The 12,568-nt window shown below is 39.6% G+C and overlaps 1 protein-coding gene across 1 annotated transcript in view; it reads right to left on the reverse strand.

Annotated features, from left to right (window-relative positions):
• The window catches only part of LOC307042245 (uncharacterized protein), a 492,007-nt gene that overhangs the window by 84,702 nt on the left and 394,737 nt on the right, over positions 1 to 12,568 (reverse strand). The gene's annotated exons all lie outside the window — the stretch shown is intronic.

Here is a 12,568-nt window from a genome sequence, read left to right on the forward strand (position 1 = left end):
TAAGTGGGGGGCTGATAAAGCTGCTTTGAGGAACGTATACACGGCCTTAATTAGATCAGCCATAGAATACGGACTAATAGTGTATGGGTCAGCTGCATACTCTTCTCTTCAAAAATTAGATAGAGTCCAGGCACAAGCACTAAGGATATGCTGTGGGGCAGTAAGATCTACACCAGTGTCGGCACTTCAGGTAGAGGTCGGAGAAGTACCTATTTCTTTGAGGAGAAAGCAGTTAATTGTTAATTACTGGGCAAATCTACAGGGTCATAAAGATACTCACCCTACTAAACAAACTGTACAAACAAGTTGGGAAAGTAACAAAATTAAAAAAGAAAGTTTTTGTTTTTGTGTTTTGGAAATATGTAAGGAATTCAAAGTTAAGGAATGGAATATTAGTCCGACGGTGTTGTTATCAGCTGTTCCACCATGGTTGCTACCTCAACCTATAGTAGATTTATCACTATTGAAACGGGTACATTCAATGAAAAACAAATTCAATGTACAGGCTTATGTGAACACTGTTCTACATGAACAATATGGGCACTTTATAAAAATATTTACTGATGGATCCAAAAATCCAGAAAATGGTCTAACGAGTTGTGCATTTTATGTTCCTGAGTTAAAAGTCAAAGTGGGAAAGCGTACAAGTGATCACATTGCAGTATATACAGTAGAGATGATGGCTATCTCTCTAGCACTTCAGTGGGTAGAGGAAATACAGCCAATGCGAGTGGTCATTTGCTCTGACTCCAGTGCAGCTCTGGAGAGTATAAACAACTTCTCTTCAGAATGTCGTCAGGATATTTTACATGAAATTTTACAAAGCATGTTTAGGTTAGTTCATCTGGGAATTGTTGTTCAATTTGTGTGGGTTCCAGCGCATGTGGGTATTAGAGGGAATGAAGTAGTGGATCAACTGGCAAAATGTGGTTTGAAAGCAAACCAGATTGATATTATGGTACCCATCAGTAGAGCAGAAGTCAAATCTTTTACTAAAGTGGTTATCAAGCAACAATGGCAAAAACTATGGGACAGTAACACCAAAGGAAGACATTTATATCAGATACAAAGGGAAGTAGGAACAGGAAGCACTTGGGGGAGTAGTAGAAGAGAGCAGAGCATCAACAGCAGGATAAAATTGGGACACTCTGGACTAAACTCATCACTGCATCTGATTGGAAAACATCCAAATGGCAATTGTGATGGTTGCCAACAACCAGAGACAATACATCATGTATTTTTTAGCTGCCCAGACTATAACAGACAAAGATTCATTCTGAAAACTGCACTGGAACAACTCAACATCAAGGACATGGATTTCAAGGCAATATTTGAAAGTAAATCAAGAAATGAAGCAAACAAGCTGATCTTCAAATTCCTCAAAAGCACTGGTCTGAGGACAAGGATTTAGTAGGAACATTTAATAACTAAACAGTAGGTGGCGATATATGCTCCAAGTGGAAGCGATTCGCCATTAAAGAGAAGAAGAAGAAGAAGAAGAATGCCGTGCTTCCATGAGCGTCAAGTCCCGCAGCAGATGGGAATACATTGCAATCAGTTGAAAGCTATTTGCGTCCCTTTATGAAGCTGAAGGAGCCTAGGAGCATCACAACTGCACGCCACGGGACCCTGTGTGCAAGCTGGTTTGTTACTTTTTCTCTCACTTCAACGTACAAGGCTGGCAGAGCTTTCTCCGCAAAATATTTTCGACCAGGCAAGTTATAATTTGGGTCAAATGTCTTCACGAGTTTTTGAAAACCCGGCTTTTCTACCACACTGACTGGGGCCATGTCTTTGGAAATGTATTGAGTCACTGCAGCAGTGATTTCTATCCATTTTGAACTTTTTTTGTCATACAGGACTGATTTTGAAAAAGAAGAAGCCAGAGTAATTTTTATCTTGGCTGGTTGCTTAGGCGTTTGTGTGGGACCAGATATTGATATTCTGAGTTTAACACACTCTTCATTTTGTAGTGGATGATGGATTTTTAGATGTTGGAACAAATTTGAGGTACTACTACCTTTGGCGGCAACGGATTTGCTGTATATTTTACAGATTACCGTTGTTTGAGAAACGTCATCCTTATGGTAACCAAACCACCGCCAAATTACGGAACCAGTGCTGTTCTTTTTTTGAACAAGTTCGTCAGCCTCGGCACCTCTATCTTCCATAGTCGTTCCTTCTTTAAATTAACATGTTGTGCTAAGGTTTAAACTAGCTAACCTTTCTTTCGCTCTCCTCAAAACAAATGCCTCTCTGTCACTGTGCGTGTGTGTAATGTTTGTGTGCAAGTTGGGAGGAGCCTGCGTGTGTGCCTGCTTGTGTGACTGTGTCTAAGAGGGAGAAAGGAAAACTCATTTTGGCCGCGGCGGGAAACTGATTTGGCAACATAATACTCGATGTTCACGATGTGGTCATTTACGACATCGCATGTAGTCCAATCCACGATGTATCGTGTAAACTCGATATATCGCCCAGCCCTAACTGGGATCACAGCAACTGGCCTCTGCTGCTGCGGCTGCTGCAACTGGAATGCCGACGGAACATCTTCGAAGGGACTGATCTGGTCACCAGACGCTTCCCTCATCCTGAACTGTCTGGACATCTTCCGGTAACTGGAAAGACGAAAACAAACAGCATAGGATTAATACAAGCTCAAATGTAGCATGCAATAAAATGTGTGACATCAAATACATGAATTTCAAATGTATGCAATTTTATATACTTACTGGTTAAGAACTGTGGTGATCTCCTCATACGCAGGTTCCAGGCAGGCATCATGCAGACGATCCAGTTCAGTTTCCAGGTACTTGCAGAAAGAAGTGGCCCTGTTGACTTGCTGCTCTTGAGTTATGAACTGAACCGGCCTATCTTGGAGATCACAGGATAATGCTCTGGTAACTCTCATCTCCATAGTAGGAGACTCGGGTTGGTCCTCAGCAGCTGTTCCTGTCCTGGAAGGAGGTCTCGGTGTAGGGTAGCCAGTGTACTTCTTGGTGGGCTCCCTGGGTTCGTCTGCAACACTGCCTGCCATGGTACTGTCGTCACTCCCAGCCAACTCACCCGTCTCAGCCAGGGCCAACTTGTCCTTAAACTGCAAAGACAAAAATAGAAAACAAACATAAGTACATTTGAAAGTTATATTTGGAGAACAAACATTTGGGAAATTGAAAATGTTCGACGAAGTTCAGTTTGAATTTAATTTATACTCACACTAGCTGGTGTATTCTTCTTGTGACGTCTGATGTGTGGCTTCAGAAACCCAAAGACCTGGCGGATGAACTTGTCACGGTCACTGTCATATTCACTGGCCACCTCAGCAAGGATGGGGTCCTCCTCGTTACCACTCCACAGACCATCACCGGACCTCTTCTGGGATTTCTTCTTGGCTGGCCCTCCCGCAGCTTCGAGAATCGATTCCTCTGTGTGTGGTACCATTTCAGAATTGAATGATCTGCAATGACAGAAATCAAAACAAATAATTAGTACAATCATTAAAATCTTTGTTGACAGCAATGTATGTCAAGTATCTGAAATAGATTTGAAATATTTCAAAGTAATTGAAATGTAAAAAAAATGTTATACTTACAATCCAACCCATACTCTGCAGCCTTTCCCTCCCATAGGTGCCTCCTTAATGCCTTGTCTTTGTACTGTTTGTCCTTCATGTCATACAGTAGCTTGTTACTCTCCACCCAGCGAGCGATTGCCTCCTCCTGCGCCTCTGTGAAGCTGTATCCTCCTGGGACCTGTAGTGTACATTTTGTTAACATGCATCTCCTTTTACTCTTTTGAGCTACTCTATCAACCCCTGATGTACTGTACAGAGGACATCCTGGTCTTTCCAGTGATATGTCATTGGTTAAAATTGCATGCTGGAAAGTTACTCTTTCTTTTTATCAAAGATGGCTGGCATACCAAAAACAAAATGTTATAGAAGCAGGAGGAGTCAAATATTGTTGAATAGTTGTAATTTTTACCAGGAAAATCATATATGTTCTTGTTTATTAACATGTGAGGAACTATAATAATAGCAATTAAATAATTCAAGTTTTGAAATAACAGCCCTTTTATAAATGTCCATTCTAGTGGACGTCAGGATCATCTTCGTGGACTTTATGACTCAATATTGTTGCAGGAGATGGAACTGAAGCAGACATTTTCTGTACCAGATAGTTAAGGGAGATTAAGATGTTGAGCTCTCTGATGATGAGAGAGATGAGGCTTTCACACCTGGGATAGAAGAGGGTCAAGAAGAAGGGGGGGAAAGATGCAGGAGGCTCCATGAGCGCACAGATGCACGAGCTTGAAAGACATGGCCCTATGTGGGCCAAGAGTAGCACGTATGTCTAATTGTTGTTTTTATTTTAAGTGGAGCCATGAAAAATGAGAATTGCCTCAGGAATGCAAGCTTTGTTTCTATGAGCATGGTCAAATGGAGACCACATGTCCATAAAACTAGTCGAGATGAGCCATATAGCACGTGCCGACTGGAGTCAATGAGGTACTTTTCCAACTACATTGACTACACAGTTTTTGAAGATCTGGAAAGATTCACCAAAAAACAAACTAGTTTTTTAGTGACCAAATAAACAGCAATGTTCAGATCAATTACTTATTCATGTTTTAAATAAAGGTGAATGTATTATTGTATTAATATCACTCTATAACCATAAAACGTTACATAGTCTGATCATTTTGGCTGTCTTTTCAAACTAATATGGTCCCGACGTCCTCTACAGTGGACATACTGTAACATTTAAAAATACAAATAAATAAAAAAAGTCTTAACTGCAAGATGTTTTCTTAACCCTAAATAAGTATCACAAAAAAAAGGAAATGGGAAGACACTTTTTTTCCTTGGGTCCCAGGAGGGTATTATGCACCAGGGGGTGGGTTCTCCTTCTGGGCCTTGCCTTTCCCTTTGTCGCCCTTGCCCACTTTAGGCCCACTTGCCCCCCATCCATACCAAAAATAAGTTAGAAATATTTACCTTCATCCTCCGAGGTTTCGGGATGTCTGTTATGAGGAGGAGGGGGAGAAGGTGAATGCTGCCAAGACTCTTGGGACTACTGATGAGACCTGGAACCGCCTGGGGACCGCTCTGGAGTTTTAGTTGGACAAGGGCCGATATATTTCTTGCATTTTCTCCCCTTCCTCTCTCTGTTTGGAGACTCAATGCTGTGTTCTTGGACCTCTAAATCCTCAGTTTCCCCTGGTTTCCTCTTCTTGGTGTATTTACCAGCCAGCTTCTTCCGTCTGCCTCTCCATGCCTTGGGTGGCATGTTAAAGTCTCACGGGAGGCTTCTTTTATTTTATTTGTATTCATAATCATTTGTAATTTTCATCAGAATGTATTATGGCAACCCTGTCTCCTAAAAATTACGTTCCCACAGAACTAAACTGCATTCTCAATTACGTTTAGCAAGAAAAGTATTTTCTCCCACGCTATGTTCGTTATGAACGTATATCAAATACGTTTATTTTCAACACATCTTTGCCATTTATTGTCTTGCTTATGATAATGATAATAGTCATTTATAAATATCCTTTTAGAGCACACATTTGAAATCAGTTGGCGAGGCTGTAATTTCGCCAGCTGTTACTCTCATGAGCGAGGCAGAAAATAATAGCTTTAACATGCCAAAAAGCTGCTGTGTCGTTTATTGCACCTCAAACATTAAAATAAATCCATAGTTACGTGTTTCTGTACTTCCTCTAAGAAGAAAGGACAGTAAAAGAAGAGCTCTGTGGCTTCAGGCTTGATCGCCGTTCAAATGACAGCGTTGGTTTCCCCCAAAGTGGGCGGGGCTGTAAAGTGATGTAGATTTTACTCTCATCTATTATTCAAAACCATTCTATTTATTCTAATGTAAATTACATGCCAGTGTTTTATCTTTCTATTTATTTGTTTTTATTTTAAATCGTATAATGTCTGACTTTTTTTGCCATCTGTGAGGAAAAGAAATGGGGCTCAGAGCCCTTTCTGTTACGAACTTAGATACACAAGGAAGAAAGGACTCAAATGCACGACCCGGGAGCCAGAGATAAAGTATAACTAATATTCTTTATTTGCTAAAAAGATATACAAAAAGAAAAAACAGTCTTTGCGAGGTAACAAAAAATAAAGAGCTTCAATAAGGCTCAACAAAAAAAGCTCACAACGTGAGGAACAAAACTTACAAAAAGTTTTCAGGAGCATGAATCAAGGTAAGTGTCAAGAGAAACAAATACTGACGAGCAGAGTTCTGACATGAGGACAGGACAAGACGAACTGACACTGAACACTGTGAGACTGGGGAATTTAAACACTCAACAACGAGACACAGGTGAAACAATCAGGGGCGGGGCTGACGCTGATGAAGGCGGGAGAGCACATAAGGAAAGGGAGTCAAGGGACCTGAAATGAGACGTGACAAAAACAAAACAGGAAGTGAAAAACAATACAAAATAAACAACATGAAACATGACTGACTTAACACTTCTGGCGGTGCACAACACTTTCCATCTAATTTGTTATTCTTTTCTAAATAACACACTGTTATTTACTCAACAATAACACACAAGTATCCTTGTTTTTATTTATTCGTTTAATTCTATAATCTTGGGCTTTTTAGCATGCTTTTTAGCCGTAAATAAAGTCACCGGAAACAGACGTAGGCCTATAAGGGACATTTCGAGCGATACACACCACAAACCCACTGAACAGATTTCCCAAGATCCTCAGCTTGAAGCTCGTTGATTGGATGTTTTAGCCGCAATGCATGTTGGGATATGATGTTAATGCGATATGATATCCGAAAACATTTAAAAAAATAATAATAATACTTTATTCTGAGTGTTCTTGCTTTTCTCTTTGGAAGTCATCACATAACTGCATTGTAATACACGGTTCTGCTGCATTAAATATTACACATCTGCTGTATGTTCTTTATTTATAGAGCCCTGATGAGAAGACTTCTGGACAAAGAGGAGAACTACCGCCAAAACTGAATATGTGACGTGGATCATAAATATATCAGCAATTAAACAACATCTTGCATCACAAAAAACGTCTCCTCGCAGTATCAATAGTAATTTGGCTGACTTTTATATTTGATCCAATTGGTATATTTACATCATAACGGTGCATAGCTGATAGAAAAAGACTTGTAGTTTTTAAAGATATTACTGATTTTCTTTGAATATAAGAATGTAAATACTGAGTTTAGAGAATAGTCAGGGGATTCGGGTGATGGGAGACACATCTATGGAATCACAATTTCGATAGCTTACCATTAAATGATGGATATACCTTTCTGTCTGTGATGTTTTACAAATCAGATATTAATGTGTAGAAGTAAAACATGAGAAATAGTAGAGCAATATCCTGTAAAATTATGTAAAAACATGAATAAAACTAGTAAACTACACATCTTCAGATGTTATAAATACAAGTGTCCTACACTAATAATACAAAGTTATTATTAGTATGCTGTGTGTACCTTGTGTGCACCGCCTAGTGGTTAAAGCATGTTGTTGAATTATTTTTGTTGAATAATATTATTTGATGAAAAAAATATTAAGAGTACATGCTTTCATAGGGGGAAAGTAGAAGGTCAATGATAGAAATATAGAATATAAAAAATCAAGAAGATACTGTAAGTGATCTCTACAATAAAACAGTTTAGTGCTGGATGTACAAAGATATTAATATGAGGATGTGCAAAACAGAAACTTTATTAACACATTTAAGAATACTTTAGGTTAAGGTCTTCTATCAAATAAGAAAAAAGCTTTGGGGGTATCTATCTACAGATAGATATATTAAGCCTGACAAAGTACTTAACATATTGCTTTGTTAACTGCAATGTTAACTATGTTGAAGCACTTATTTTAGCTGATATTATACACATTAATTATACTCTTATGTATGTAGATAGTATAAGAAATGTGCAGAATTTGACAGTTTAATGGTGGAGGTATACACACATATTGATAGATGTCTTGTGAAGCACTGTTGCATAACTACACTGTAGTTGTGTATATGATATGTTAATAAACCTTAGGAAATCTTGAAAGGGATGTGCAAAATAGCAATTATATACAGTTTTTAATTAACTATTAGGAGAGAATAACGAGTAATTAATATACTTTATACATCTGCAGTTAAATGTTTAGTCTTCCAACTATCAAATATCTCTCCTGATTGTTGGCACTTGACAATCACATTCCCTGAATTGTACTCAGGTGTAACTAAAGTCTGATCTAAGGGTTGTTTATATTTCACATCATTAATCAGAATCTGCAAAGTAACTAAAATAAATGTAGTGGAGTAAAAATACCAGGTTATCCTCTGAATTGTAGTGGAGTAGAATTACAAAGTAACAATGAGGCGTCATGTGGGTATATATTAATGCTGCCCATTATGGATACAAGCGATTTTCACCCATTTAGTAATTACATGTTTGATATTTGTACACACTAATGTGTTTCCTATCGCCTAAACCTCCAGGGCTGTACACAGTTTAATACTGTCAACTTCTAATTTTGGGAAAAACAAAAATATGTTTTAAAACTAGAATTCCCAGTAGAGACGTGCCGTAGAGAACATGTTGCAAAACACAATAGCAGCCAGGATATGTAGTTCTGGGGGGGCGTTCAAGTCCAGTTTTGAATAGTCTGCCGTGGTTTCGTTCCATTTCAAAGAGCTTGACGCTCGGCGTAACCTTGGCGCACTGCCACTCCAACATCCAATCCCAGAGCTTGAAGATTAATCACGGGGTTTGTCAATGGGACTGTAGTCCCAAACGATAGCTGGGGATTATGGGTAGTGTAGTGTCTTCGGCCATCCTAAATGACACAGCAGCTTTTTGGCATGTTAAAACTATTATTTTCTGCCTCGCTCATGAGAGTAACCTCGCCTACTGATTTCAAATGTGCGCTCTAAAATTATATTTATAAATGACTATTATCATTATTATAAGCAAGACAATAAATGGCAAAGATGTGTAGAAAATAAACGTATTTGAGATACGTTCATAACGAACGTAACGTGGGAGAAAATACGTTTCTAGCTAAACTTAATTGAAAATGCAGTTTAGTTCTGTGGGAACGTAATTTTTAGGAGACAGGGTTGCCATAATACATTCTGACCAAAAATACAAATTATTATGAATACAAATAAAATAAAAGAAGCCTCACATCAGTTACTACAAGCTATAAAGTAGATTTTAAAAACGTTTTATAGACTAAAAAGCTCACTGCAGGACGTTAGAAATGCGTATGGGCACCACGACCAAGGAGCCTCATTCACTTTACATTGGCGTTGTTTGCGTGGTGCAGACACGTAAATGTAGCGAAGTTTGTGACTCCACCACACAATGCGGTGTTAAGGAGTCGTGGTGAAGTCACGCATTCTGGTGAGATCAGGTTGATTAAAGTATAATTTACTGTGTGTTCTGCTCCCAATAATCTCCGATCAAGAATTTAATTTGCCACACGGCCGAAGCTTTTATACCATCGGGAGGTCACATGACACCTTCGTGTGTGGTTCGGGCGCCATCGTGTGGCCTTCTGTAGGCATCGTACTTGCTTCGGCTGTTGCTTCGGCTGTTGCTTCGGCTGTTGCTTCGGCTGTTGCTTGGCCGTTTACCAATTTTGGGGCCATCTTCGTGCAAAATTCACAATTCCATATTCGTGTTTCCATCTGGTGTCACTTTCGGGACAGTGTGACAGGGGCTTTTTGAAGGTTCCTAAGCGGACTATTCGACCGCAACCTAGATTGTCTCTGACCAAATTATGAACCAGCTGTGTAACCCGGCCAACAGGAAGTGTGTCAGGCAAATGTTTGTAGTGGCCAAACAGTGGTACTACAACCTCCTGTCAGTAATAGAATATAATAGAATTGGAGGGATGAAACCCTCTTTAATGGTCACACATGCAGAGCACACAGCACACACAGTTTAACGTGACTGAGTGGTGCAGTGCTGACGTATGTTGGGATTTTTGAATCAAAAATGCAATTGCCAAAAGTAAAAAGCTAACATTAAGCTACAAAGGAACTACATCACGGTGGCATGGCTGCGCATCACCAGAGCTGATCTGGAGGTGGTCTTGTGTCGCGTTTTTTAGTCTCTTTTAGTCACTTGTTAGCAACAGAGGTTTATACGGTGGCCGGCAGGTGCAAACGCGGAACAACGGCCAAAAACACATACATTAGCAGGAAACAGCTGCAAATCCTGAAATGAAAAACAAACAAATCCTGAAAACAAATACAACCAAAAAACGCTGCATTTACAGAAATGATGCAAGCTAAATACAACACACGAACCCCGAAAAAAACGCAACAAAAAAACGCTTCAAATACCAAAACGATATGCAAAGTCCAAAGCGTACAAATCCCAAAACACATAAAAAAAAAAAACATTCCGGAAGTGCTCCAGGCCTCTAGGGGGCGTCTGACCAGACATAGATAAGAACGAGTGCTGCAAATTGAAGCTGGAGGAAACAAAGTTGATCGAACTGGAAAAAGTCGATATATAAGAAGGTAAGTTTTGTTTTGATACAAAGAGCCAGTGGCGGCCGGCCCATAGGGGTGCTAGGGGCGCCGCCCCACCTCTTCCCACATACAAATTAAAAAAAAAAATATATATATTTAAATTAAAAAAATATATAAAAAAATATATATTAAAAAAAAAAAAAAAAAAATATTTTTAATGAACAAGGTAAATATCATACAATTGGTATCAGTAAAATGTATAATCTACAATAAAATCTTGTTTAAAATTGTGTTACGATGTCTAAAGTTACTGATAAGTCACATGTTTCCTGCCTGGCCTTGCCCTTGGCATTAGTTTATCATTACGGGGCGCTGCCCCCGAGCCAAACAGTAGCAACCAGCACGTTGCAAAAGTCTCAATAGTAAACTGTGCCGCCGAAACATAATTTCAGCCAATCAACGCCGTCAAATATTTTGGTCACGAGAGTGCTCACGTTGGCGCCCACGTTGCTTACGTGCGTTGACGTGAGTTGTTTTTTAGACTCGTGAGGAACCTCGGAGCCGTGACGCCATCTTCAATGAGCTCCCCAGAAAAACAACACAGCCGTTAGCTCTTAGCACTCAGAGCTCACAGCTCTTCCTATCTGTTCAGAAACTAGACAAAAGTTAAACAAATACAAACCACATACTGTCTGTGTCATGGCGAATACAGTCGGTGGTTTATTTATGTCTGTATAGGCCGTTGTTGTGAGTGTGGACGGTCGGAGCATTTACAACGTTAGCTTAGCCAAATCTCCATTTGAAAAAAAGGCATTTTAAAAGGTTTTTCGCCTGCCGTCTGTCTGCAGACTTGTCAAAGCCTTAATTCATGGTTTTTACTATCCGGTATCAGTATGTTGTTACTTCGGCATCATTTTGAAACGTGTATTAAAATTAAATCACGGTCAAATATGTTCATCTTGTTGTAGTTGTAGCCCCCTTGACAGCGATTCTCTCTCTAGTTTAGACTGCGGTCAAGCCAGCCTCCACTCGGAAAAACCTAGTCAAGCCAGCCCTCACGTGATATTGCGGTGCGCGAATATCCTATGCATTACGGTAGAGTAAAAAAAAATCCTCCCTCTGTGTTTAGATGAGAATAAAACTAAAACTGTCCAGTATCAAAGACTAATTTCACTTCAGGGTGATAGCAGGACATCCCATCTAGTCACTCAGAAACAATCAGGACATTCTGATGTACAGTTTCAAAATAAAAGACCTTTGAAGTCTCATATATGAGCTATCATCCCTGTTTTTAGATGAGAATAAAACAAAAACTGTCCAGTATCATAGATCCATCTCACTCCAGGGTGATAGCAGGACACCCCATGTAGTCACTCAGAAAAAATCAGGACATTCTGATGTACGGTTTCAAAATAAAAGACCTTTGAAGTCTCATATATGAGCTATCATCCCTGTACCCAAAGGTCTTTTATTTTGAAACTGTACATCAGAATGTCCTGATTTTTTCTGAGTGACTAGATGGGGTGTCCTGCTATCACCCTGGAGTGAGATGGATCTATGATACTGGACAGTTTTTGTTTTATTCTCATCTAAAAACAGGGATGATAGCTCATACAATAGAGATTTCAAAGGTCTTTTATTTTGAAACTCTACATCAGAATGTCCTGATTTTTTCTGAGTGACTAGATGGGATGTCCTGCTATCACCTGAAGTGAGATGGATCTATGATACTGGGTCTTTGATACTGGACAGTTTTTGTTTTATTCTCCTCTAAACAGAGGGATGATTTTTTTTTACTCTACCGTAATGCATAGGATATTCACGCACCACAATATCACGTGAGGGCTGGCTTGACTAGGTTTTCCCGAGTGGAGGCTGGCTTGACCGCAGTTAGTTTAGCATACTCAGCCCGACTCAGCCTGGTTGTTCCTGGCCCTAGAACCACGATTTTATGGGGCCATTACATCACCAGAAGTCCCAATTTAAGGGGTCATTTCTCCCCAAACAAATGTTTTACTCACTATATCAACAGCCCCACCAAAAATATTTTCCACCAGCCGCCACTGCAAAGAGCGTCATATTTAGCCA

The sequence above is a fragment of the Notothenia rossii genome, assembly GCF_949606895.1.
Source record: "Notothenia rossii genome assembly, chromosome: 6".
NCBI classification, from domain to species: domain Eukaryota; kingdom Metazoa; phylum Chordata; class Actinopteri; order Perciformes; family Nototheniidae; genus Notothenia; species Notothenia rossii.